We start from the raw sequence: 26,101 nt of genomic DNA, 5'->3' as shown, positions 1-26,101 counted from the left end.
CCTTGCCGGAAACACCACGTCCAGGGGAGCGGTCGGCTCTGCCGCCTCCATCCCTGTCGGCTCACCGTGGACGCTGTCAACTCGGTCTGCCCCCAGGGGACATGGAGTTCCTTTCCCCTGAACTGCTTTGCATTTGGTTTGTTTCCACCTTTCTGGTGATGTTTTATTTTTTGTATGGTTTCCTGTATTTTTGTTGGTTAAGTTGGGAACTTGTTGGTTAAGTTAGTAAACTTTTTCATCATTGTTGCAATTTGGGAACACTGTTGTGTAACTCTGGTGATACTGTGTTACCATCACCACTTTGTGGTTTCAGACCCGTTTGATCTTTATGCCCCACCCCCCAACAAAGCCTGGATTCAAGGCAAGCACGCCCTGTTCATCCCTCCCCCCGATCCTGAACACAATTTCATCTTTTCTTTCTGCATTCCTTCCTATATTCTTGGTGTCCCCAATCAATGACTCTCAGTGAAATGACTGAAGGAGTTTCTTTCGGACTCTCCACCTACTGTAAGACTCCATTGGAGAGTTCTCATTTTTATGTCATTTGAACTAGCCTTTGATAGCTGACAGGACGGTGTACGTCCTTTCAAGATATCATGTGCCAAACGAAGCCCTTTTGGCAAATGCCATCATTATCTCCAGGCAGGCATTGCTGTTTGAAGGGTGACATCTCAGCCAGAAGGCAGAGGCTGAGCTCCTCTTGTTGCACCAGCTCCCAAAAGAAGCCAAGAAAGGGAGCTGGAACAACAAACCACCCCAACGCCCAGGAAAGCGTTCTTCACGACAGAAGGCTAGAAAATGACCCAACAACCTTGTGGCCCAGAACCCCTCTAGAAAAATCACTGTTCCATAAAAAAGAGAAACACGTGGGAAGTTCCAAGGAGAGGCAATGCCCATGGCCAGTGTACTTTAGAGACGGCCTGACCGCTCCGGGGAAGACACGCACCGACGGAACCCCTTGGGAAACAGCAGTGAGAGTCCTCACCGTCGTAAGGGTTTCCTCTGGGGACAACCTGCCCTGGGCACCACATGGGGGAGCAGACCGGCTTCTCTTCCTCTGCCCCCACACCATTCACTCATGAAGGCAGCTCAGGTGTTCTCATGCCCTGCCTGCCTGCCTGCCTGCCTGCCTGGCTCATCCGTGAGCTGTGACCACCTCCAGGGCAGGACTCCACCTTCTCCTCTCTGTGTACCGTGAATCTGCACACAGTGGGCTTTCAGAACCTTAGGAGACTTGAGCCATTCCCACTCGAGCCAGAACCCTCCCCAGGAAGGAAAACGGCTGTGGGGTCATTTTGGCCCCAGCACTGGTTCCGAAAGCCTGGCGGCTCCTACAGCCTCTACGGTGTGAAGAGGGAGGTCCCTTTTGACAGAGCTTTCCGGCTGTCATATCTAAGCTGTTGTTTCACTGTCAGCTGTGTCTCTTCCGTTGCAGCCAGGTGGGCCACGCTGCTCCAAAGGGGCTCACAAGCTGAGTGGCAAGGGAGGTATTGAGAGGACAGGGATGGCTACAACGTGCTGCAAACTGAGTGAGGGTCCCCACAATCCTCAGCAAAGGTCTGTGGTGTGCAAGTGGGGAGTAGAGGGCCCCCAAGTTCCAAAGGAAGGGAGGTACTCGGGAGCTAAAGCCCTTGGCTGCTGTGGTAGCAGCTGCAGATGGCAGCTCGTCCACAGTGCACTTCGAATGAGGTCATATGAGCGGGACTCTGGAAATGGCTCCGAAATCAAGAGAAAGGGGTCAGGGTATGTGGGAATCCGGCGGGGGTGGGGGGTGGATGAAGGAAGGTGTCCTTCCTCTCTCCAGTGCAATTTGGTTTGGTGAGGCTCAAAGCTACCAGATGGCACTTCCCAAGTCAGGCCCCCGCAGGAATCAGGGTGGGCTGCGTGCCTCGGCGCCTGCTACAGGGACAAGCCACACCAGTGGCCTCCCTGAGCTCAAATGGCCGGATCTGGGGGTTCTGTCTGGGTGCACACCTCCTTGCTCTGGCCAAGTTCCCCCCTTCTCTGAGCACCAGCTTCATCCTCTCGAATGAGGACATCGATTGCTACCTTGGCACGTTACTCTCTTCATCCTGTGAAGACTCATTAGGCTTATCCTACAATTACTAGCTGGCCCGAAGAGATATCTCCTGAATCCAGATTAAGCTGGAGTCTCCCAGGCTCATCTGGCATGTCTTCCCTGAAGTCTGCCAAAACCCACACCCTTGCATTTCCAGGGACTCCCCTTAGCCAGCTGGGCAGAAAACCCAGCATGGTTCAAACAAGCTGACAGACAAGCGGGAGAGGACTCACGGGCAGACGGCCTCCCTCAGGTCTCGGGTGGAGCTCTGGGACCACAGCAGCAGCGGGCCATCCCAGCCCCTGGGCTCAGCAGCGCCCTCATTCTCAGGCCGGCGGCTCTGCCCTGAGGGGAGCAGGAAGGTCACCAACTGCCGCAGGCGGACCTCAAGCCCCTCCCACTGCTGGAGCCTGACCTCCCCCGGCCCCACCCCTTCCCCTACCCCAGCAGAACGAGAGCTCGTCTTCCCCTGGCTTCCAACGTGAGGCCCGGCCCCGGGCCCCGATTGGGCACTGCCCCAGTCCGGAGCCAATCACAGTGGCCAGGGAGGTGGAACGCACCGATTGGCCAGGGCCAGGTCATGTGACCATACTCCCCAGGAAACTCAAATATTACCAAGATTCCCTAACAAACCAATGAACAAAATTATCCAGTAAAGGCAAACCGTACTTTTTAATGAGGCCAATGTCACAGAAAAAAAAAAAAAATCCTTCACAATGAACTGCTCAAGGAAGCTACTAAATAAGCTTTCAGAAAAGTTAAGACGTTTTTTTTTTTTTTAATAGGGTGACGGAGAGCTATACCTTTCCCATCTATGTGAATTTAGGTTTAAACTAGATTTCCCTCGGCTATTATATAAGACAAAAAACCCCACATCACCCCCTTTCACTCCCCCCACCCCCAAAAAGTGTTTTAGTCTATTGAATTTTTGTGTCCTCAGTTGTGTCTGATTCACGGCAACTCACGAACTCTACACAGCCAGGCTCTTCCGTCCATGGAATTCAGGGCAATTTTTTTCTGTCACAGCAAATGCCCACCCTGGGTGATCCAAAGGCAAGGGCTCAGAGGCTCCTGAGAGACTAACTCCTTTCAGCTGAGCACAGAGCTGGCTCCTCACTGGGATGCCTGTGGCCTGGGGCTCCCAGAGGGGAGAGCAGCACTCGCCCCACCGTGTGGTCACTGCTGGAAGTGCAGGCTGCTCCTCACTCCCCCTTGACAGTGTCCCTGAGGGCAGAACAGTGTGAATCTACTCAAGGTGGAAACGCAAACTCCGATGCAACCAAACTTCCCACAAGGTCTCCAAAACCACTCAGGAACAGGGAATTGGAAACTGCAGGGCATGACATGAATGGAGATGGAGACTTGACACCTTACACCGAGTTCACTTCCAGTTATCCCTAGACAAAGTTTCCATGAAAACTTGTCACAAATCTAGAAGAACAATGAGCAGAAACTGGACACGTGCTTTGAGTCTTCACACACAAAACAAAAAGGCAGCCCACAAAACAACCCAGAGAATACAGTGGACTTTGCAAAATCAAAGATATCTACTGTGGGAAAGACCTCATTACAAAAGCAAAAGACAGGTCATACATCGCGAGACGAATGAGTGGAAACACAAAGCTTCTCAAGGATGTGTCTCCAAACAGTCAAAGAACACCAACACGACAAGCCTGTGAAAACTAGGGAAAGGTCTGAAGGGACAGCAGACTGAGGAAGACACACACAGAGTATCCCGGATGATGTCCAGCACTGAGGGCCTGAAGAAACAACAGTCTAGTTGCACTCCCTCAGGCCTGTGTGACCCTGGATGAGGCCTCTGTTTCCCGGTGGCTCTGAGAGATGGACAGGGAGGAAGGGGAAGAGAAATCACTTGCATTTCTAATACTCACAGCAAAGTCTTCCAATGAGAAGGGAATTATCACCCCCACTGACAATGCCATTCACTGAAGTGATACCCACGAGTCCATCTAACCCAGAAGGGAAGGAAGGACCTGTTCTCACAAAACGGCGAGAGATGGAAGAAGGAAGATCAAGCCCACACCAACCACTGGAAAGAGAAGCTGTGCTCAGGGCTTGAAAGAATTCCTATTGGGAAAATGAAGTCACAGCCCCACAAGGCAATCCACAGCTTCGATGCTATTCCTCCCAAAATGCCAATGCATTTTCGCACCGAACAAAGAATTGCAAAAGGGGTACGGAAACAGAAAAGAGCCTAAATTGTCAATACAATCCGACGAAAAAGCCCCGATACGGACATCCAAGGTTGTGTGAAAGGAAATTAGACGACCAAACTAGGATCCTCAGGAGAGTATCGGAGAAGGCGATGGCGACCCACTCCAGTACTCTTGCCTGGAAAACGCCCTGGACGGAGGAGCCTGGTAGGCTGCAGGCCATGGGGTCGCGCAGAGTCAGACACGACTGAAATGACTTAGGCGCAGCGGCAGCAGCAGGACAGTATGCTATTGGGAATACAACAACACACACAGATCCAGATCGATGAAATAAAGTTGAGGGTCCAGAAACAAACCCCGGCATCCATGGTCAACTCATCTCTGACACAAAAGGGGAGAATATCCAAATGGGAACAAGAAAGCCTCTTCAATAAATGTCCATGGGAAAACCAGACAGCTACATCTGAAGAACGCTATTGGTTTTGATCTCACACCACCTCAATATCGGGGAAAAACCTCACCCTAAAGACTGATGTCATGAGACAGCTAGAAAGAAGCGTAGGTCAAAGGCTCCTTAACATCAGAGTCTCCTTGCCATTTGCTGGGCGGAGGTAGAAATGGGTCTCTTCAAGTAAGGGAAAGAGGAAAACGAAGTACGCCAATGGGTTTCCATCCAATGGAACCTCTTCACAACAGAGAAGCTAAGCATTCAGAAATGCAAAAGATGGGAAACGGAACATGAGAGACTCCTTGCAAGTGGTGTATCTGAGAAGGGGTTCATATGGAAAGAGACGAAGAATGCACAGCACTCAGATTCCAAGAAACACCACCACCACCCTTGACCCTTCCCCCATGACCAACTCCGACCTAAAGCCTTTCTCTCCCTCTAACCTATCCCTAAAACATAACCCTCATCTAATCATATACATGTGCATTCCTAGCATCCATCCATCCACACACGAGAGAGAAAGAGGAAGACACAGACTGAATCCAGAAGGGAAAAGAGAGGGACACAGACAGAGAGAGACACGGAACCAAAGAGAGGAAAGGAGTCGACGGTCCAGACTTTTCATCAATCTGTCTCGAAGGTAGAAGCAATGACAGCGCCCATCCACCCCAGAAGGGGGAAAAGGACGGAAGGTTTGGAGAGGAAAAGACAAGAACGCAGGGAGCCATTAGAAGCTCAGCCACCCGCAGAAGCCGAGCTGGGACACTTGAACAGAATCTCAATGGAAACAGAGGACCAGAAAGTTGGCTACTCTTTTCTATAAGAGAGGGAGACCTTCGAGTCTTCCTTTCGCGCCTCCAACTTGGATGCGGGGTCTCAAAACACTCAGGAGGGGGAGTGCCTTTTCCTGGGTACCACGGCGCATCCAGGCCTCGTTCTGCCCCATTCTGTGCTGTGTCAGCCCTGGATGGAGTCTTTCTTTCTGAAGTCTCAGCGCACAAGCTCCACGTGATATCGGCCCCAGGTGGAAAGGCATGGAGCTGCTCGTAGGCCGACAGACCTAGGAAGCAGATGGGAGAATGACCCCCACTCTGCAGATGGAGAGACTGGGGAAACCCTGAGGGGCATACGCTTGTCCAGGGCCACACCACTTATGAGAAGAAGGAGCCTGGTCTGAGAGCAGCGGGGTCCTCGGAGCTCAGGCCCTGGCTGCACCCAGGCCTCCCCAGGGCTGTGGGCTGGGCTGTGTGGCTGTCACTGTGCCTGCACATGGCCTAAGGGGGGTGGTCGAGCAGTCAGAAACCCAGAGATTCCCTTGGGAAGTTTTGGGGAAGGGACCTCAGCACGAACCCCAGGAAATGATGTCACCTGCCGGCAACAGAACCCAACAGAACCCGCAACCCGTGTATACAGGCCTCCAGAGCGGAGAGGAGCCCCCAGCCAGATCACTTGCTGCCAGGATGTTCTGCTGTTTGCCCCTGCCCAGAGGCCGGGGCCTCAGGAGAGCTCACAGGCAGTGTGCGTGGGCACCCTGTCGACGTTGGCTCAGGGCACCCCCGAGAGGCCTCTGGCCCTTTGCCCGGAGAAACAGAAAGGTAACACGGGGAGCCCCAGGCCGGGCCAGCCCACCTCTCCCATGCCACCCGGAAACACCGGGTCCTTTGCCTGTGTGTGTGGATGCGGGTTTCTCGGGGTGTGTCTCCCTCAAGGAAGCCCAGGCGGATGTGGGGTCAGAAGCCTGCGGGCAAGTTGTGTCCACACCCCAGGGGAGAGCAGGCTGGCTGGGATGGGGAGAGTGCGGGCAGCGCCGGCCGCCCAGGCTGGCCTCACACCCTCAGGTGGGTCTCTTTCCTCCCGGGTGGGGATCTGAGCAGACACACGTCTCTGACCCTTCTGGGAAGAGAAGTTCGAGCAGGCAGAAGCAGCGGCTCCACTGGCCAGGCCCAGCTCGGAAAAGTCCCAGCATGGCTGGCTGACGGTCACTGTCGTTGCAGAGCTTCCCACGTGATGAGGCCGAGGACGGGGACACCCCGTCCACCTCCCGGAGGGAGGGGTCGGAGCACCACCCCCCCGCCCCTGAGGCCCAGTGCAGGCTCCAGGTGAGCGTGCCCACGGAGGCATCAGCCCCACCGGGGGCGAAGCGGAGGCGGGGAAGGCCTGCTGCCGAGACACCACACAGGATACACCCGGCGGCCCAGTCTGAGGCTGCCACGGAGCTCAGCACACCCGGCTCCGACCCAGAGTCCCGAGAACCCCAGCCTCTGAGGCAGCAGGAGGACCTGGAGCCCAGCACGCCAGAGCACAGAGGTGAGGACGCTGGGGCTGGTGCACGGGAGTGTGTGGGGAGGGGGTGCTGAGCTACACAGGGACGAGTCCCCGAAAGATGCTGCTGGGCCTGCAGCAAGCGCTGGCCTCACACCCCCACCCCCTTCTTGCACACTTCAGTCCCAAAAGACATCCGACCCTGGGTATTCTTTGGGAATCTCTTGGAAGCTTTCTGTCCCGGGATACGCACATGCCAAGGCTGGCCTGTGGGCAAACTTTGCTTCTCCCCCAGCTCTAGCACTGGCCTCCAACTGGAACCAGGCTCCACTTCCCAGACCTGTCCCTACAGAGGTGGTGGCTCCAGGTGCAGGACCCAGGGATCCACCGAGGGCAGATGGAGAACCGAGACTTGCCCTCGCAGAGACACCAGGCCAGCTGGGTTCTGGCCAGCACACCGGGCAGATCGGATCTCCGTGCCTGCAGGACCCCCAGCCCCAGGCACTGATGTCCCACCCCCTCAGCCAGAACCTCCACCTCCACGTGCACCTGTACCTGCTCGGGCTTTGGCAGGAGAACCCGAGGCAGAGGAGGAGTCACCGCCTCGGCAGGGAGAGCCTGCCCTGGCTCCCGCGCAACACCCAGACGCCGACGATGACTCACCCACCCCTGCAGGAAGAACGAGCCCCCGCTCTGGACAGAGACCCAGAGCCCTTGCCGGAAACACCACGTCCAGGGGAGCGGTCGGCTCTGCCGCCTCCATCCCTGTCGGCTCACCGTGGACGCTGTCAACTCGGTCTGCCCCCAGGGGACATGGAGTTCCTTTCCCCTGAACTGCTTTGCATTTGGTTTGTTTCCACCTTTCTGGTGATGTTTTATTTTTTGTATGGTTTCCTGTATTTTTGTTGGTTAAGTTGGGATTAGTAAACTTTTTCATCATTGTTGCAATTTGGGAACACTCTTGTGTAACTGGTGATACTGTGTTACCATCACCACTTTGTGGTTTCAGACCCGTTTGATCTTTATGCCCCACCCCCCAACAAAGCCTGGATTCAAGGCAAGCACGCCCTGTTCATCCCTCCCCCCGATCCTGAACACAATTTCATCTTTTCTTTCTGCATTCCTTCCTATATTCTTGGTGTCCCCAATCAATGACTCTCAGTGAAATGACTGAAGGAGTTTCTTTCGGACTCTCCACCTACTGTAAGACTCCATTGGAGAGTTCTCATTTTTATGTCATTTGAACTAGCCTTTGATAGCTGACAGGACGGTGTACGTCCTTTCAAGATATCATGTGCCAAACGAAGCCCTTTTGGCAAATGCCATCATTATCTCCAGGCAGGCATTGCTGTTTGAAGGGTGACATCTCAGCCAGAAGGCAGAGGCTGAGCTCCTCTTGTTGCACCAGCTCCCAAAAGAAGCCAAGAAAGGGAGCTGGAACAACAAACCACCCCAACGCCCAGGAAAGCGTTCTTCACGACAGAAGGCTAGAAAATGACCCAACAACCTTGTGGCCCAGAACCCCTCTAGAAAAATCACTGTTCCATAAAAAAGAGAAACACGTGGGAAGTTCCAAGGAGAGGCAATGCCCATGGCCAGTGTACTTTAGAGACGGCCTGACCGCTCCGGGGAAGACACGCACCGACGGAACCCCTTGGGAAACAGCAGTGAGAGTCCTCACCGTCGTAAGGGTTTCCTCTGGGGACAACCTGCCCTGGGCACCACATGAGGGAGCAGACCGGCTTCTCTTCCTCTGCCCCCACACCATTCACTCATGAAGGCAGCTCAGGTGTTCTCATGCCCTGCCTGCCTGCCTGCCTGCCTGGCTCATCCGTGAGCTGTGACCACCTCCAGGGCAGGACTCCACCTTCTCCTCTCTGTGTACCGTGAATCTGCACACAGTGGGCTTTCAGAACCTTAGGAGACTTGAGCCATTCCCACTCGAGCCAGAACCCTCCCCAGGAAGGAAAACGGCTGTGGAGTCATTTTGGCCCCAGCACTGGTTCCGAAAGCCTGGCGGCTCCTACAGCCTCTACGGTGTGAAGAGGGAGGTCCCTTTTGACAGAGCTTTCCGGCTGTCAGATCTAAGCTGTTGTTTCACTGTCAGCTGTGTCTCTTCCGTTGCAGCCAGGTGGGCCACGCTGCTCCAAAGGGGCTCACAAGCTGAGTGGCAAGGGAGGTATTGAGAGGACAGGGATGGCTACAACGTGCTGCAAACTGAGTGAGGGTCCCCACAATCCTCAGCAAAGGTCGGTGGTGTGCAAGTGGGGAGTAGAGGGCCCCCAAGTTCCAAAGGAAGGGAGGTACTCGGGAGCTAAAGCCCTTGGCTGCTGTGGTAGCAGCTGCAGATGGCAGCTCGTCCACAGTGCACTTCGAATGAGGTCATATGAGCGGGACTCTGGAAATGGCTCCGAAATCAAGAGAAAGGGGTCAGGGTATGTGGGAATCCGGCGGGGGTGGGGGGTGGATGAAGGAAGGTGTCCTTCCTCTCTCCAGTGCAATTTGGTTTCGTGAGTCTCAAAGCTACCAGATGGCACTTCCCAAGTCAGGCCCCCGCAGGAATCAGGGTGGGCTGCGTGCCTCAGCGCCTGCTACAGGGACAAGCCACACCAGTGGCCTCCCTGAGCTCAAATGGCCGGATCTGGGGGTTCTGTCTGGGTGCACACCTCCTTGCTCTGGCCAAGTTCCCCCCTTCTCTGAGCACCAGCTTCATCCTCTCGAATGAGGACATCGATTGCTACCTTGGCACGTTACTCTCTTCATCCTGTGAAGACTCATTAGGCTTATCCTACAATTACTAGCTGGCCCGAAGAGATATCTCCTGAATCCAGATTAAGCTGGAGTCTCCCAGGCTCATCTGGCATGTCTTCCCTGAAGTCTGCCAAAACCCACACCATTGCATTTCCAGGGACTCCCCTTAGCCAGCTGGGCAGAAAACCCAGCATGGTTCAAACAAGCTGACAGACAAGCGGGAGAGGACTCACGGGCAGACAACCTCCCTCAGGTCTCTGGTGGAGCTCTGGGACCACAGCAGCAGCGGGCCATCTCAGACCCTGGGCTCAGCAGCGCCCTCATTCTCAGGCCGGCGGCTCTGCCCTGAGGGGAGCAGGAAGGTCACCAACTGCCGCAGGCGGACCTCAAGCCCCTCCCACTGCTGGAGCCTGACCTCCCCCGGCCCCACCCCTTCCCCTACCCCAGCAGGACGAGAGCTCGTCTTCCCCTGGCTTCCAACGTGAGGCCCGGCCCCGGGCCCCGATTGGGCACTGCCCCAGTCCGGAGCCAATCACAGTGGCCAGGGAGGTGGAACGCACCGATTGGCCAGGGCCAGGTCATGTGACCATACTCCCCAGGAAACTCAAACCTTACCAAGATTCCCTAACAAACCAATGAACAAAATTATCCAGTAAAGGCAAACCGTACTTTTTAATGAGGCCAATGTCACAGAAAAAAAAAAAAAATCCTTCACAATGAACTGCTCAAGGAAGCTACTAAATAAGCTTTCAGAAAAGTTAAGACGTTTTTTTTTTTTTAATAGGGTGACGGAGAGCTATACCTTTCCCATCTATGTGAATTTAGGTTTAAACTAGATTTCCCTCGGCTATTATATAAGACAAAAAACCCCACATCACCCCCTTTCACTCCCCCCACCCCCAAAAAGTGTTTTAGTCTATTGAATTTTTGTGTCCTCAGTTGTGTCTGATTCACGGCAACTCACGAACTCTACACAGCCAGGCTCTTCCGTCCATGGAATTCAGGGCAATTTTTTTCTGTCACAGCAAATGCCCACCCTGGGTGATCCAAAGGCAAGGGCTCAGAGGCTCCTGAGAGTCTAACTCCTTTCAGCCGAGCACAGAGCTGGCTCCTCACTGGGATGCCTGTGGCCTGGGGCTCCCAGAGGGGAGAGCAGCACTCGCCCCACCGTGTGGTCACTGCTGGAAGTGCAGGCTGCTCCTCACTCCCCCTTGACAGTGTCCCTGAGGGCAGAACAGTGTGAATCTACTCAAGGTGGAAACGCAAACTCCGATGCAACCAAACTTCCCACGAGGTCTCCAAAACCACTCAGGAACAGGGAATTGGAAACTGCAGGGCATGACATGAATGGAGATGGAGACTTGACACCTTACACCGAGTTCACTTCCAGTTATCCCTAGACAAAGTTTCCATGAAAACTTGTCACAAATCTAGAAGAACAATGAGCAGAAACCGGACACGTGCTTTGAGTCTTCACACACAAAACAAAAAGGCAGCCCACAAAACAACCCAGAGAATACAGTGGACTTTGCAAAATCAAAGATATCTACTGTGGGAAAGACCTCATTACAAAAGCAAAAGACAGGTCATACATCGCGAGACGAATGAGTGGAAACACAAAGCTTCTCAAGGATGTGTCTCCAAACAGACAAAGAACACCAACACGACAAGCCTGTGAAAACTAGGGAAAGGTCTGAAGGGACAGCAGACTGAGGAAGACACACACAGAGTATCCCGGATGATGTCCAGCACTGAGGGCCTGAAGAAACAACAGTCTAGTTGCACTCCCTCAGGCCTGTGTGACCCTGGATGAGGCCTCTGTTTCCCGGTGGCTCTGAGAGATGGACAGGGAGGAAGGGGAAGAGAAATCACTTGCATTTCTAATACTCACAGCAAAGTCTTCCAATGAGAAGGGAATTATCACCCCCACTGACAATGCCATTCACTGAAGTGATACCCACGAGTCCATCTAACCCAGAAGGGAAGGAAGGACCTGTTCTCACAAAACGGCGAGAGATGGAAGAAGGAAGATCAAGCCCACACCAACCACTGGAAAGAGAAGCTGTGCTCAGGGCTTGAAAGAATTCCTATTGGGAAAATGATGTCACAGCCCCACAAGGCAATCCACAGCTTCGATGCTATTCCTCCCAAAATGCCAATGCATTTTCGCACCGAACAAAGAATTGCAAAAGGGGTACGGAAACAGAAAAGAGCCTAAATTGTCAATACAATCCGACGAAAAAGCCCCGATACGGACATCCAAGGTTGTGTGAAAGGAAATTAGACGACCAAACTAGGATCCTCAGGAGAGTATCGGAGAAGGCGATGGCGACCCACTCCAGTACTCTTGCCTGGAAAACGCCCTGGACGGAGGAGCCTGGTAGGCTGCAGGCCATGGGGTCGCGCAGAGTCAGACACGACTGAAGTGACTTAGGCGCAGCGGCAGCAGCAGGACAGTATGCTATTGGGAATACAACAACACACACAGATCCAGATCGATGGAATAAAGTTGAGGGTCCAGAAACAAACCCCGGCATCCATGGTCAACTCATCTCTGACACAAAAGGGGAGAATATCCAAATGGGAACAAGAAAGCCTCTTCAATAAATGTCCATGGGAAAACCAGACAGCTACATCTGAAGAACGCTATTGGTTTTGATCTCACACCACCTCAATATCGGGAAAAAACCTCACCCTAAAGACTGATGTCATGAGACAGCTAGAAAGAAGCGTAGGTCAAAGGCTCCTTAACATCAGAGTCTCCTTGCCATTTGCTGGGCGGAGGTAGAAATGGGTCTCTTCAAGTAAGGGAAAGAGGAAAACGAAGTACGCCAATGGGTTTCCATCCAATGGAACCTCTTCACAACAGAGAAGCTAAGCATTCAGAAATGCAAAAGATAGGAAACGGAACATGAGAGACTCCTTGCAAGTGGTGTATCTGAGAAGGGGTTCATATGGAAAGAGACGAAGAACGCACAGCACTCAGATTCCAAGAAACACCACCACCACCCTTGACCCTTCCCCCATGACCAACTCCGACCTAAAGCCTTTCTCTCCCTCTAACCTATCCCTAAAACATAACCCTCATCTAATCACATACATGTGCATTCCTAGCATACATCCATCCTCACACGAGAGAGAAAGAGGAAGACACAGACTGAATCAAGAAGGGAAAAGAGAGGGACACAGCCAGAGAGAGACACGGAACCAAAGAGAGGAATGGAGTCGATGGTCCAGACGTTTCATCAATCTGTCTCGAAGGTAGAAGTAATGACAGCGCCCATCCACCCCAGAAGGGGGAAAAGGACAGAAGCTTTGGAGAGGAAAAGACAAGAACGCAGGGAGCCATTAGAAGCTCAGCCACCCGCAGAAGCCGAGCTGGGACACTTGAACAGAATCTCAATGGAAACAGAGGACCAGAAAGTTGGCTACTCTTTTCTATAAGAGAGGGAGACCTTCGAGTCTTCCTTTCGGTCCTCCAACTTGGATGCGGGGTCTCAAAACACTCAGGAGGGGGAGTGCCTTTTCCTGGGTACCACGGAGCATCCAGGCCTCGTTCTGCCCCATTCTGTGCTGTGTCAGCCCTGGATGGAGTCTTTCTTTCTGAAGTCTCAGCGCACAAGCTCCACGTGATATCGGCCCCAGGTGGAAAGGCATGGAGCTGCTCGTAGGCCGACAGACCTAGGAAGCAGATGGGAGAATGACCCCCACTCTGCAGATGGAGAGACTGGGGAAACCCTGAGGGGCATACGCTTGTCCAGGGCCACACCACTTATGAGAAGAAGGAGCCTGGTCTGAGAGCAGCGGGGTCCTCGCAGCTCAGGCCCTGGCTGCACCCAGGCCTCCCCAGGGCTGTGGGCTGGGCTGTGTGGCTGTCACTGTGCCTGCACATGGCCTAAGGGGGGTGGTCGAGCAGTCAGAAACCCAGAGATTCCCTTGGGAAGTTTTGGGGAAGGGACCTCAGCACGAACCCCAGGAAATGATGTCACCTGCCGGCAACAGAACCCAACAGAAACCGCAACCCGGGTATCCAGGCCTCCAGAGCGGAGAGGAGCCCCCAGCCAGATCACTTGCTGCCAGGATGTTCTGCTGTTTGCCCCTGCCCAGAGGCCGGGGCCTCAGGAGAGCTCACAGGCAGTGTGCGTGGGCACCCTGTCGACGTTGGCTCAGGGCACCCCCGAGAGGCCTCTGGCCCTTTGCCCGGAGAAACAGAAAGGTAACACGGGGAGCCCCAGGCCGGGCCAGCCCACCTCTCCCATGCCACCCGGAAACACCGGGTCCTTTGCCTGTGTGTGTGGATGCGGGTTTCTCGGGGTGTGTCTCCCTCAAGGAAGCCCAGGCGGATGTGGGGTCAGAAGCCTGCGGGCAAGTTGTGTCCACACCCCAGGGGAGAGCAGGCTGGCTGGGATGGGGAGAGTGCGGGCAGCGCCGGCCGCCCAGGCTGGCCTCACACCCTCAGGTGGGTCTCTTTCGTCCCGGGTGGGGATCTGAGCAGACACACGTCTCTGACCCTTCTGGGAAGAGAAGTTCGAGCAGGCAGAAGCAGCGGCTCCACTGGCCAGGCCCAGCTTGGAAAAGTCCCAGCATGGCTGGCTGACGGTCACTGTCGTTGCAGAGCTTCCCACGTGATGAGGCCGAGGACGGGGACACCCCGTCCACCTCCCGGAGGGAGGGGTCGGAGCACCACCCCCCCGCCCCTGAGGCCCAGTCCAGGCTCCAGGTGAGCGTGCCCACGGAGGCATCAGCCCCACCGGGGGCGAAGCGGAGGCGGGGAAGGCCTGCTGCCGAGACACCACACAGGATACACCCGGCGGCCCAGTCTGAGGCTGCCACGGAGCTCAGCACACCCGGCTCCGACCCAGAGTCCCGAGAACCCCAGCCTCTGAGGCAGCAGGAGGACCTGGAGCCCAGCACGCCAGAGCACAGAGGTGAGGACGCTGGGGCTGGTGCACGGGAGTGTGTGGGGAGGGGGTGCTGAGCTACACAGGGACGAGTTCCCGAAAGATGCTGCTGGGCCTGCAGCAAGCGCTGGCCTCACACCCCCACCCCCATCTTGCACACTTCAGTCCCAAAAGACATCCGACCCTGGGTATTCTTTGGGAATCTCTTGGAAGCTTTCTGTCCCGGGATACGCACATGCCAAGGCTGGCCTGTGGGCAAACTTTGCTTCTCCCTCAGCTCTAGCACTGGCCTCCAACTGGAACCAGGCTCCACTTCCCAGACCTGTCCCTACAGAGGTGGTGGCTCCAGGTGCAGGACCCAGGGATCCACCGAGGGCAGATGGAGAACCGAGACTTGCCCTCGCAGAGACACCAGGCCAGCTGGGTTCTGGCCAGCACACCGGGCAGATCGGATCTCCGTGCCTGCAGGACCCCCAGCCCCAGGCACTGATGTCCCACCCCCTCAGCCAGAACCTCCACCTCCACGTGCACCTGTACCTGCTCGGGCTTTGGCAGGAGAACCCGAGGCAGAGGAGGAGTCACCGCCTCGGCAGGGAGAGCCTGCCCTGGCTCCCGCGCAACACCCAGACGCCGACGATGACTCACCCACCCCTGCAGGAAGAACGAGCCCCCGCTCTGGACAGAGACCCAGAGCCCTTGCCGGAAACACCACGTCCAGGGGAGCGGTCGGCTCTGCCGCCTCCATCCCTGTCGGCTCACCGTGGACGCTGTCAACTCGGTCTGCCCCCAGGGGACATGGAGTTCCTTTCCCCTGAACTGCTTTGCATTTGGTTTGTTTCCACCTTTCTGGTGATGTTTTATTTTTTGTATGGTTTCCTGTATTTTTGTTGGTTAAGTTGGGAACTTGTTGGTTAAGTTAGTAAACTTTTTCATCATTGTTGCAATTTGGGAACACTGTTGTGTAACTCTGGTGATACTGTGTTACCATCACCACTTTGTGGTTTCAGACCCGTTTGATCTTTATGCCCCACCCCCCAACAAAGCCTGGATTCAAGGCAAGCACGCCCTGTTCATCCCTCCCCCCGATCCTGAACACAATTTCATCTTTTCTTTCTGCATTCCTTCCTATATTCTTGGTGTCCCCAATCAATGACTCTCAGTGAAATGACTGAAGGAGTTTCTTTCGGACTCTCCACCTACTGTAAGACTCCATTGGAGAGTTCTCATTTTTATGTCATTTGAACTAGCCTTTGATAGCTGACAGGACGGTGTACGTCCTTTCAAGATATCATGTGCCAAACGAAGCCCTTTTGGCAAATGCCAACATTATCTCCAGGCAGGCATTGCTGTTTGAAGGGTGACATCTCAGCCAGAAGGCAGAGGCTGAGCTCCTCTTGTTGCACCAGCTCCCAAAAGAAGCCAAGAAAGGGAGCTGGAACAACAAACCACCCCAACGCCCAGGAAAGCGTTCTTCACGACAGAAGGCTAGAAAATGACCCAACAACCTTGTGGCCCAGAACCCCTCTAGAAAAATCACTGTTCCATAAAAAAGAGAAACACGTGGGAAGTTCCAAGGAGAGGCAATGCCCATGGCCAGTGTACTTTAGAGACGGCCTGACCGCTCCGGGGAAGACACGCACCGACGGAACCCCTTGGGAAACAGCAGTGAGAGTCCTCACCGTCGTAAGGGTTTCCTCTGGGGACAACCTGCCCTGGGCACCACATGAGGGAGCAGACCGGCTTCTCTTCCTCTGCTCCCACACCATTCACTCATGAAGGCAGCTCAGGTGTTCTCATGCCCTGCCTGCCTGCCTGCCTGCCTGCCTGGCTCATCCGTGAGCTGTGACCACCTCCAGGGCAGGACTCCACCTTCTCCTCTCTGTGTACCGTGAATCTGCACACAGTGGGCTTTCAGAACCTTAGGAGACTTGAGCCATTCCCACTCGAGCCAGAACCCTCCCCAGGAAGGAAAACGGCTGTGGAGTCATTTTGGCCCCAGCACTGGTTCCGAAAGCCTGGCGGCTCCTACAGCCTCTACGGTGTGAAGAGGGAGGTCCCTTTTGACAGAGCTTTCTGGCTGTCAGATCTAAGCTGTTGTTTCACTGTCAGCTGTGTCTCTTCCGTTGCAGCCAGGTGGGCCACGCTGCTCCAAAGGGGCTCACAAGCTGAGTGGCAAGGGAGGTATTGAGAGGACAGGGATGGCTACAACGTGCTGCAAACTGAGTGAGGGTCCCCACAATCCTCAGCAAAGGTCTGTGGTGTGCAAGTGGGGAGTAGAGGGCCCCCAAGTTCCAAAGGAAGGGAGGTACTCGGGAGCTGAAGGCCTTGGCTGCTGTGGTAGCAGCTGCAGATGGCAGCTCGTCCACAGTGCACTTCGAATGAGGTCATATGAGCGGGACTCTGGAAATGGCTCCGAAGTCAAGAGAAAGGGGTCAGGGTATGTGGGAATCCGGCGGGGGTGGGGGGTGGATGAAGGAAGGTGTCCTTCCTCTCTCCAGTGCAATTTGGTTTGGTGATTCTCAAAGCTACCAGATGGCACTTCCCAAGTCAGGCCCCCGCAGGAATCAGGGTGGGCTGCGCGCCTCGGCGCCTGCTACAGGGACAAGCCACACCAGTGGCCTCCCTGAGCTCAAATGGCCGGATCTGGGGGTTCTGTCTGGGTGCTCACCTCCTTGCTCTGGCCAGGTTCCCCCCTTCTCTGAGCACCAGCTTCATCCTCTCGAATGAGGACATCGATTGCTACCTTGGCACGTTACTCTCTTCATCCTGTGAAGACTCATTAGGCTTATCCTACAATTACTAGCTGGCCCGAAGAGATATCTCCTGAATCCAGATTAAGCTGGAGTCTCCCAGGCTCATCTGGCATGTCTTCCCTGAAGTCTGCCAAAACCCACACCCTTGCATTTCCAGGGACTCCCCTTAGCCAGCTGGGCAGAAAACCCAGCATGGTTCAAACAAGCTGACAGACAAGCGGGAGAGGACTCACGGGCAGACGGCCTCCCTCAGGTCTCGGGTGGAGCTCTGGGACCACAGCAGCAGCGGGCCATCCCAGCCCCTGGGCTCAGCAGCGCCCTCATTCTCAGGCCGGCGGCTCTGCCCTGAGGGGAGCAGGAAGGTCACCAACTGCCGCAGGCGGACCTCAAGCCCCTCCCACTGCTGGAGCCTGACCTCCCCTGGCCCCACCCCTTCCCCTACCCCAGCAGGACGAGAGCTCGTCTTCCCCTGGCTTCCAACGTGAGGCCCGGCCCCGGGCCCCGATTGGGCACTGCCCCAGTCCGGAGCCAATCACAGTGGCCAGGGAGGTGGAACACACCGATTGGCCAGGGCCAGGTCATGTGACCATACTCCCCAGGAAACTCAAATATTACCAAGATTCCCTAACAAACCAAATGAACAAAATTATCCAGTAAAGGCAAACCGTACTTTTTAATGAGGCCAATGTCACAGAAAAAAAAAAAAATCCTTCACAATGAACTGCTCAAGGAAGCTACTAAATAAGCTTTCAGAAAAGTTAAGACGTTTTTTTTTTTTTTTAATGGGGTGACGGAGAGCTATACCTTTCCCATCTATGTGAATTTAGGTTTAAACTAGATTTCCCTCGGCTATTATATAAGACAAAAAACCCCACATCACCCCCTTTCACTCCCCCCACCCCCAAAAAGTGTTTTAGTCTATTGAATTTTTGTGTCCTCAGTTGTGTCTGATTCACGGCAACTCACGAACTCTACACAGCCAGGCTCTTCCGTCCATGGAATTCAGGGCAATTTTTTTCTGTCACAGCAAATGCCCACCCTGGGTGATCCAAAGGCAAGGGCTCAGAGGCTCCTGAGAGACTAACTCCTTTCAGCTGAGCACAGAGCTGGCTCCTCACTGGGATGCCTGTGGCCTGGGGCTCCCAGAGGGGAGAGCAGCACTCGCCCCACCGTGTGGTCACTGCTGGAAGTGCAGGCTGCTCCTCACTCCCCCTTGACAGTGTCCCTGAGGGCAGAACAGTGTGAATCTACTCAAGGTGGAAACGCAAACTCCGATGCAACCAAACTTCCCACAAGGTCTCCAAAACCACTCAGGAACAGGGAATTGGAAACTGCAGGGCATGACATGAATGGAGATGGAGACTTGACACCTTACACCGAGTTCACTTCCAGTTATCCCTAGACAAAGTTTCCATGAAAACTTGTCACAAATCTAGAAGAACAATGAGCAGAAACCGGACACGTGCTTTGAGTCTTCACACACAAAACAAAAAGGCAGCCCACAAAACAACCCAGAGAATACAGTGGACTTTGCAAAATCAAAGATATCTACTGTGGGAAAGACCTCATTACAAAAGCAAAAGACAGGTCATACATCGCGAGACGAATGAGTGGAAACACAAAGCTTCTCAAGGATGTGTCTCCAAACAGACAAAGAACACCAACACGACAAGCCTGTGAAAACTAGGGAAAGGTCTGAAGGGACAGCAGACTGAGGAAGACACACACAGAGTATCCCGGATGATGTCCAGCACTGAGGGCCTGAAGAAACAACAGTCTAGTTGCACTCCCTCAGGCCTGTGTGACCCTGGATGAGGCCTCTGTTTCCCGGTGGCTCTGAGAGATGGACAGGGAGGAAGGGGAAGAGAAATCACTTGCATTTCTAATACTCACAGCAAAGTCTTCCAATGAGAAGGGAATTATCACCCCCACTGACAATGCCATTCACTGAAGTGATACCCACGAGTCCATCTAACCCAGAAGGGAAGGAAGGACCTGTTCTCACAAAACGGCGAGAGATGGAAGAAGGAAGATCAAGCCCACACCAACCACTGGAAAGAGAAGCTGTGCTCAGGGCTTGAAAGAATTCCTATTGGGAAAATGATGTCACAGCCCCACAAGGCAATCCACAGCTTCGATGCTATTCCTCCCAAAATGCCAATGCATTTTCGCACCGAACAAAGAATTGCAAAAGGGGTACGGAAACAGAAAAGAGCCTAAATTGTCAATACAATCCGACGAAAAAGCCCCGATACGGACATCCAAGGTTGTGTGAAAGGAAATTAGACGACCAAACTAGGATCCTCAGGAGAGTATCGGAGAAGGCGATGGCGACCCACTCCAGTACTCTTGCCTGGAAAACGCCCTGGACGGAGGAGCCTGGTAGGCTGCAGGCCATGGGGTCGCGCAGAGTCAGACACGACTGAAGTGACTTAGGCGCAGCGGCAGCAGCAGGACAGTATGCTATTGGGAATACAACAACACACACAGATCCAGATCGATGGAATAAAGTTGAGGGTCCAGAAACAAACCCCGGCATCCATGGTCAACTCATCTCTGACACAAAAGGGGAGAATATCCAAATGGGAACAAGAAAGCCTCTTCAATAAATGTCCATGGGAAAACCAGACAGCTACATCTGAAGAACGCTATTGGTTTTGATCTCACACCACCTCAATATCGGGGAAAAACCTCACCCTAAAGACTGATGTCATGAGATAGCTAGAAAGAAGCGTAGGTCAAAGGCTCCTTAACATCAGAGTCTCCTTGCCATTTGCTGGGCCGAGGTAGAAATGGGTCTCTTCAAGTAAGGGAAAGAGGAAAACGAAGTACGCCAATGGGTTTCCATCCAATGGAACCTCTTCACAACAGAGAAGCTAAGCATTCAGAAATGCAAAAGATGGGAAACGGAACATGAGAGACTCCTTGCAAGTGGTGTATCTGAGAAGGGGTTCATATGGAAAGAGACGAAGAATGCACAGCACTCAGATTCCAAGAAACACCACCACCACCCTTGACCCTTCCCCCATGACCAACTCCGACCTAAAGCCTTTCTCTCCCTCTAACCTATCCCTAAAACATAACCCTCATCTAATCATATACATGTGCATTCCTAGCATCCATCCATCCACACACGAGAGAGAAAGAGGAAGACACAGACTGAATCGAGAAGGGAAAAGAGAGGGACACAGACAGAGAGAGACACGGAACCAAAGAGAGGAAAGGAGTCGACGGTCCAGACTTTTCATCAATCTGTCTCGAAGGTAGAAGCAATGACAGCGCCCATCCACCCCAGAAGGGGGAAAAGGACGGAAGGTTTGGAGAGGAAAAGACAAGAACGCAGGGAGCCATTAGAAGCTCAGCCACCCGCAGAAGCCGAGCTGGGACACTTGAACAGAATCTCAATGGAAACAGAGGACCAGAAAGTTGGCTACTCTTTTCTATAAGAGAGGGAGACCTTCGAGTCTTCCTTTCGCGCCTCCAACTTGGATGCGGGGTCTCAAAACACTCAGGAGGGGGAGTGCCTTTTCCTGGGTACCACGGCGCATCCAGGCCTCGTTCTGCCCCATTCTGTGCTGTGTCAGCCCTGGATGGAGTCTTTCTTTCTGAAGTCTCAGCGCACAAGCTCCACGTGATATCGGCCCCAGGTGGAAAGGCATGGAGCTGCTCGTAGGCCGACAGACCTAGGAAGCAGATGGGAGAATGACCCCCACTCTGCAGATGGAGAGACTGGGGAAACCCTGAGGGGCATACGCTTGTCCAGGGCCACACCACTTATGAGAAGAAGGAGCCTGGTCTGAGAGCAGCGGGGTCCTCGGAGCTCAGGCCCTGGCTGCACCCAGGCCTCCCCAGGGCTGTGGGCTGGGCTGTGTGGCTGTCACTGTGCCTGCACATGGCCTAAGGGGGGTGGTCGAGCAGTCAGAAACCCAGAGATTCCCTTGGGAAGTTTTGGGGAAGAGACCTCAGCACGAACCCCAGGAAATGATGTCTCCTGCCAGCAACAGAACCCAACAGAACCCGCAACCCGGGTATCCAGGCCTCCAGAGCGGAGAGGAGCCCCCAGCCAGATCACTTGCTGCCAGGATGTTCTGCTGTTTGCCCCTGCCCAGAGGCCGGGGCCTGAGGAGAGCTCACAGGCAGTGTGCGTGGGCACCCTGTCGACGTTGGCTCAGGGCACCCCCGAGAGGCCTCTGGCCCTTTGCCCGGAGAAACAGAAAGGTAACACGGGGAGCCCCAGGCCGGGCCAGCCCACCTCTCCCATGCCACCCGGAAACACCGGGTCCTTTGCCTGTGTGTGTGGATGCGGGTTTCTCGGGGTGTGTCTCCCTCAAGGAAGCCCAGGCGGATGTGGGGTCAGAAGCCTGCGGGCAAGTTGTGTCCACACCCCAGGGGAGAGCAGGCTGGCTGGGATGGGGAGAGTGCGGGCAGCGCCGGCCGCCCAGGCTGGCCTCACACCCTCAGGTGGGTCTCTTTCGTCCCGGGTGGGGATCTGAGCAGACACACGTCTCTGACCCTTCTGGGAAGAGAAGTTCGAGCAGGCAGAAGCAGCGGCTCCACTGGCCAGGCCCAGCTTGGAAAAGTCCCAGCATGGCTGGCTGACGGTCACTGTCGTTGCAGAGCTTCCCACGTGATGAGGCCGAGGACGGGGACACCCCGTCCACCTCCCGGAGGGAGGGGTCGGAGCACCACCCCCCCGCCCCTGAGGCCCAGTGCAGGCTCCAGGTGAGCGTGCCCACGGAGGCATCAGCCCCACCGGGGGCGAAGCGGAGGCGGGGAAGGCCTGCTGCCGAGACACCACACAGGATACACCCGGCGGCCCAGTCTGAGGCTGCCACGGAGCTCAGCACACCCGGCTCTGACCCAGAGTCCCGAGAACCCCAGCCTCTGAGGCAGCAGGAGGACCTGGAGCCCAGCACGCCAGAGCACAGAGGTGAGGACGCTGGGGCTGGTGCACGGGAGTGTGTGGGGAGGGGGTGCTGAGCTACACAGGGACGAGTCCCCGAAAGATGCTGCTGGGCCTGCAGCAAGCGCTGGCCTCACACCCCCACCCCCATCTTGCACACTTCAGTCCCAAAAGACATCCGACCCTGGGTATTCTTTGGGAATCTCTTGGAAGCTTTCTGTCCCGGGATACGCACATGCCAAGGCTGGCCTGTGGGCAAACTTTGCTTCTCCCCCAGCTCTAGCACTGGCCTCCAACTGGAACCAGGCTCCACTTCCCAGACCTGTCCCTACAGAGGTGGTGGCTCCAGGTGCAGGACCCAGGGATCCACCGAGGGCAGATGGAGAACCGAGACTTGCCCTCGCAGAGACACCAGGCCAGCTGGGTTCTGGCCAGCACACCGGGCACATCGGATCTCCGTGCCTGCAGGACCCCCAGCCCCAGGCACTGATGTCCCACCCCCTCAGCCAGAACCTCCACCTCCACGTGCACCTGTACCTGCTCGGGCTTTGGCAGGAGAACCCGAGGCAGAGGAGGAGTCACCGCCTCGGCAGGGAGAGCCTGCCCTGGCTCCCGCGCAACACCCAGACGCCGACGATGACTCACCCACCCCTGCAGGAAGAACGAGCCCCCGCTCTGGACAGAGACCCAGAGCCCTTGCCGGAAACACCACGTCCAGGGGAGCGGTCGGCTCTGCCGCCTCCATCCCTGTCGGCTCACCGTGGACGCTGTCAACTCGGTCTGCCCCCAGGGGACATGGAGTTCCTTTCCCCTGAACTGCTTTGCATTTGGTTTGTTTCCACCTTTCTGGTGATGTTTTATTTTTTGTATGGTTTCCTGTATTTTTGTTGGTTAAGTTGGGAACTTGTTGGTTAAGTTAGTAAACTTTTTCATCATTGTTGCAATTTGGGAACACTGTTGTGTAACTCTGGTGATACTGTGTTACCATCACCACTTTGTGGTTTCAGACCCGTTTGATCTTTATGCCCCACCCCCCAACAAAGCCTGGATTCAAGGCAAGCACGCCCTGTTCATCCCTCCCCCCGATCCTGAACACAATTTCATCTTTTCTTTCTGCATTCCTTCCTATATTCTTGGTGTCCCCAATCAATGACTCTCAGTGAAATGACTGAAGGAGTTTCTTTCGGACTCTCCACCTACTGTAAGACTCCATTGGAGAGTTCTCATTTTTATGTCATTTGAACTAGCCTTTGATAGCTGACAGGACGGTGTATGTCCTTTCAAGATATCATGTGCCAAACGAAGCCCTTTTGGCAAATGCCATCATTATCTCCAGGCAGGCATTGCTGTTTGAAGGGTGACATCTCAGCCAGAAGGCAGAGGCTGAGCTCCTCTTGTTGCACCAGCTCCCAAAAGAAGCCAAGAAAGGGAGCTGGAACAACAAACCACCCCAACGCCCAGGAAAGCGTTCTTCACGACAGAAGGCTAGAAAATGACCCAACAACCTTGTGGCCCAGAACCCCTCTAGAAAAATCACTGTTCCATAAAAAAGAGAAACACGTGGGAAGTTCCAAGGAGAGGCAATGCCCATGGCCAGTGTACTTTAGAGACGGCCTGACCGCTCCGGGGAAGACACGCACCGACGGAACCCCTTGGGAAACAGCAGTGAGAGTCCTCACCATCGTAAGGGTTTCCTCTGGGGACAACCTGCCCTGGGCACCACATGAGGGAGCAGACCGGCTTCTCTTCCTCTGCCCCCACACCATTCACTCATGAAGGCAGCCCAGGAGTTCTCATGCCCTGCCTGCCTGCCTGCCTGCCTGGCTCATCCGTGAGCTGTGACCACCTCCAGGGCAGGACTCCACCTTCTCCTCTCTGTGTACCGTGAATCTGCACACAGTGGGCTTTCAGAACCTTAGGAGACTTGAGCCATTCCCACTCGAGCCAGAACCCTCCCCAGGAAGGAAAACGGCTGTGGAGTCATTTTGGCCCCAGCACTGGTTCCGAAAGCCTGGCGGCTCCTACAGCCTCTACGGTGTGAAGAGGGAGGTCCCTTTTGACAGAGCTTTCCGGCTGTCAGATCTAAGCTGTTGTTTCACTGTCAGCTGTGTCTCTTCCGTTGCAGCCAGGTGGGCCACGCTGCTCCAAAGGGGCTCACAAGCTGAGTGGAAAGGGAGGTATTGAGAGGAAAGGGATGGCTACAACGTGCTGCAAACTGAGTGAGGGTCCCCACAATCCTCAGCAAAGGTCTGTGGTGTGCAAGTGGGGAGTAGAGGGCCCCCAAGTTCCAAAGGAAGGGAGCTACTCGGGAGCTGAAGCCCTTGGCTGCTGTGGTAGCAGCTGCAGATGGCAGCTCGTCCACAGTGCACTTCCAATGAGGTCATATGAGCGGGACTCTGGAAATGGCTCCGAAATCAAGAGAAAGGGGTCAGGGTATGTGGGAATCCGGCGGGGGTGGGGGGTGGATGAAGGAAGGTGTCCTTCCTCTCTCCAGTGCAATTTGGTTTGGTGAGTCTCAAAGCTACCAGATGGCACTTCCCAAGTCAGGCCCCCGCAGGAATCAGGGTGGGCTGCGTGCCTCGGCGCCTGCTACAGGGACAAGCCACACCAGTGGCCTCCCTGAGCTCAAATGGCCGGATCTGGGGGTTCTGTCTGGGTGCTCACCTCCTTGCTCTGGCCAAGTTCCCCCCTTCTCTGAGCACCAGCTTCATCCTCTCGAATGAGGAGATCGATTGCTACCTTGGCACGTTACTCTCTTCATCCTGTGAAGACTCATTAGGCTTATCCTACAATTACTAGCTGGCCCGAAGAGATATCTCCTGAATCCAGATTAAGCTGGAGTCTCCCAGGCTCATCTGGCATGTCTTCCCTGAAGTCTGCCAAAACCCACACCCTTGCATTTCCAGGGACTCCCCTTAGCCAGCTGGGCAGAAAACCCAGCATGGTTCAAACAAGCTGACAGACAAGCGGGAGAGGACTCACGGGCAGACGGCCTCCCTCAGGTCTCGGGTGGAGCTCTGGGACCACAGCAGCAGCGGGCCATCCCAGCCCCTGGGCTCAGCAGCGCCCTCATTCTCAGGCCGGCGGCTCTGACCTGAGGGGACCAGGAAGGTCACCAACTGCCGCAGGCGGACCTCAAGCCCCTCCGACTGCTGGAGCCTGACCTCCCCCGGCTCCACCCCTTCCCCTACCCCAGCAGGACGAGAGCTCGTCTTCCCCTGGCTTCCAACGTGAGGCCCGGCCCCGGGCCCCGATTGGGCACTGCCCCAGTCCGGAGCCAATCACAGTGGCCAGGGAGGTTGAACGCACCGATTGGCCAGGGCCAGGTCATGTGACCATACTCCCCAGGAAACTCAAATATTACCAAGATTCCCTAACAAACCAATGAACAAAATTATCCAGTAAAGGCAAACCGTACTTTTTAATGAGGCCAATGTCACAGAAAAAAAAAAAAATCCTTCACAATGAACTGCTCAAGGAAGCTACTAAATAAGCTTTCAGAAAAGTTAAGACGTTTTTTTTTTTTTTTTTAATAGGGTGACGGAGAGCTATACCTTTCCCATCTATGTGAATTTAGGTTTAAACTAGATTTCCCTCGGCTATTATATAAGACAAAAAACCCCACATCACCCCCTTTCACTCCCCCCACCCCCAAAAAGTGTTTTAGTCTATTGAATTTTTGTGTCCTCAGTTGTGTCTGATTCACGGCAACTCACGAACTCTACACAGCCAGGCTCTTCCGTCCATGGAATTCAGGGCAATTTTTTTCTGTCACAGCAAATGCCCACCCTGGGTGATCCAAAGGCAAGGGCTCAGAGGCTCCTGAGAGACTAACTCCTTTCAGCTGAGC

The 26,101-nt window shown here is 54.7% G+C and overlaps 1 long non-coding RNA gene across 1 annotated transcript in view; it reads right to left on the bottom strand.

Annotated features, from left to right (window-relative positions):
* The window catches only part of LOC145530002 (uncharacterized), a 1,493,464-nt gene that overhangs the window by 1,055,541 nt on the left and 411,822 nt on the right, over nt 1–26,101 (bottom strand). The window contains exons 55-58 of the long non-coding RNA XR_014071397.1: nt 25,234–25,345; nt 17,582–17,693; nt 9,928–10,039; nt 2,293–2,404 (exon numbers count right to left, since the gene is read on the bottom strand). This is a non-coding gene — a long non-coding RNA (uncharacterized LOC145530002). The remainder of the gene's footprint in view (nt 1–2,292; nt 2,405–9,927; nt 10,040–17,581; nt 17,694–25,233; nt 25,346–26,101) is intronic.

Source organism: Giraffa tippelskirchi, chromosome 12, assembly GCF_054371585.1.
Source record: "Giraffa tippelskirchi isolate mGirTip1 chromosome 12, T2T-mGirTip1v1.2.pri, whole genome shotgun sequence".
NCBI lineage: Eukaryota > Metazoa > Chordata > Mammalia > Artiodactyla > Giraffidae > Giraffa > Giraffa tippelskirchi.
This window is presented reverse-complemented; position numbering and strand designations above follow the sequence as displayed.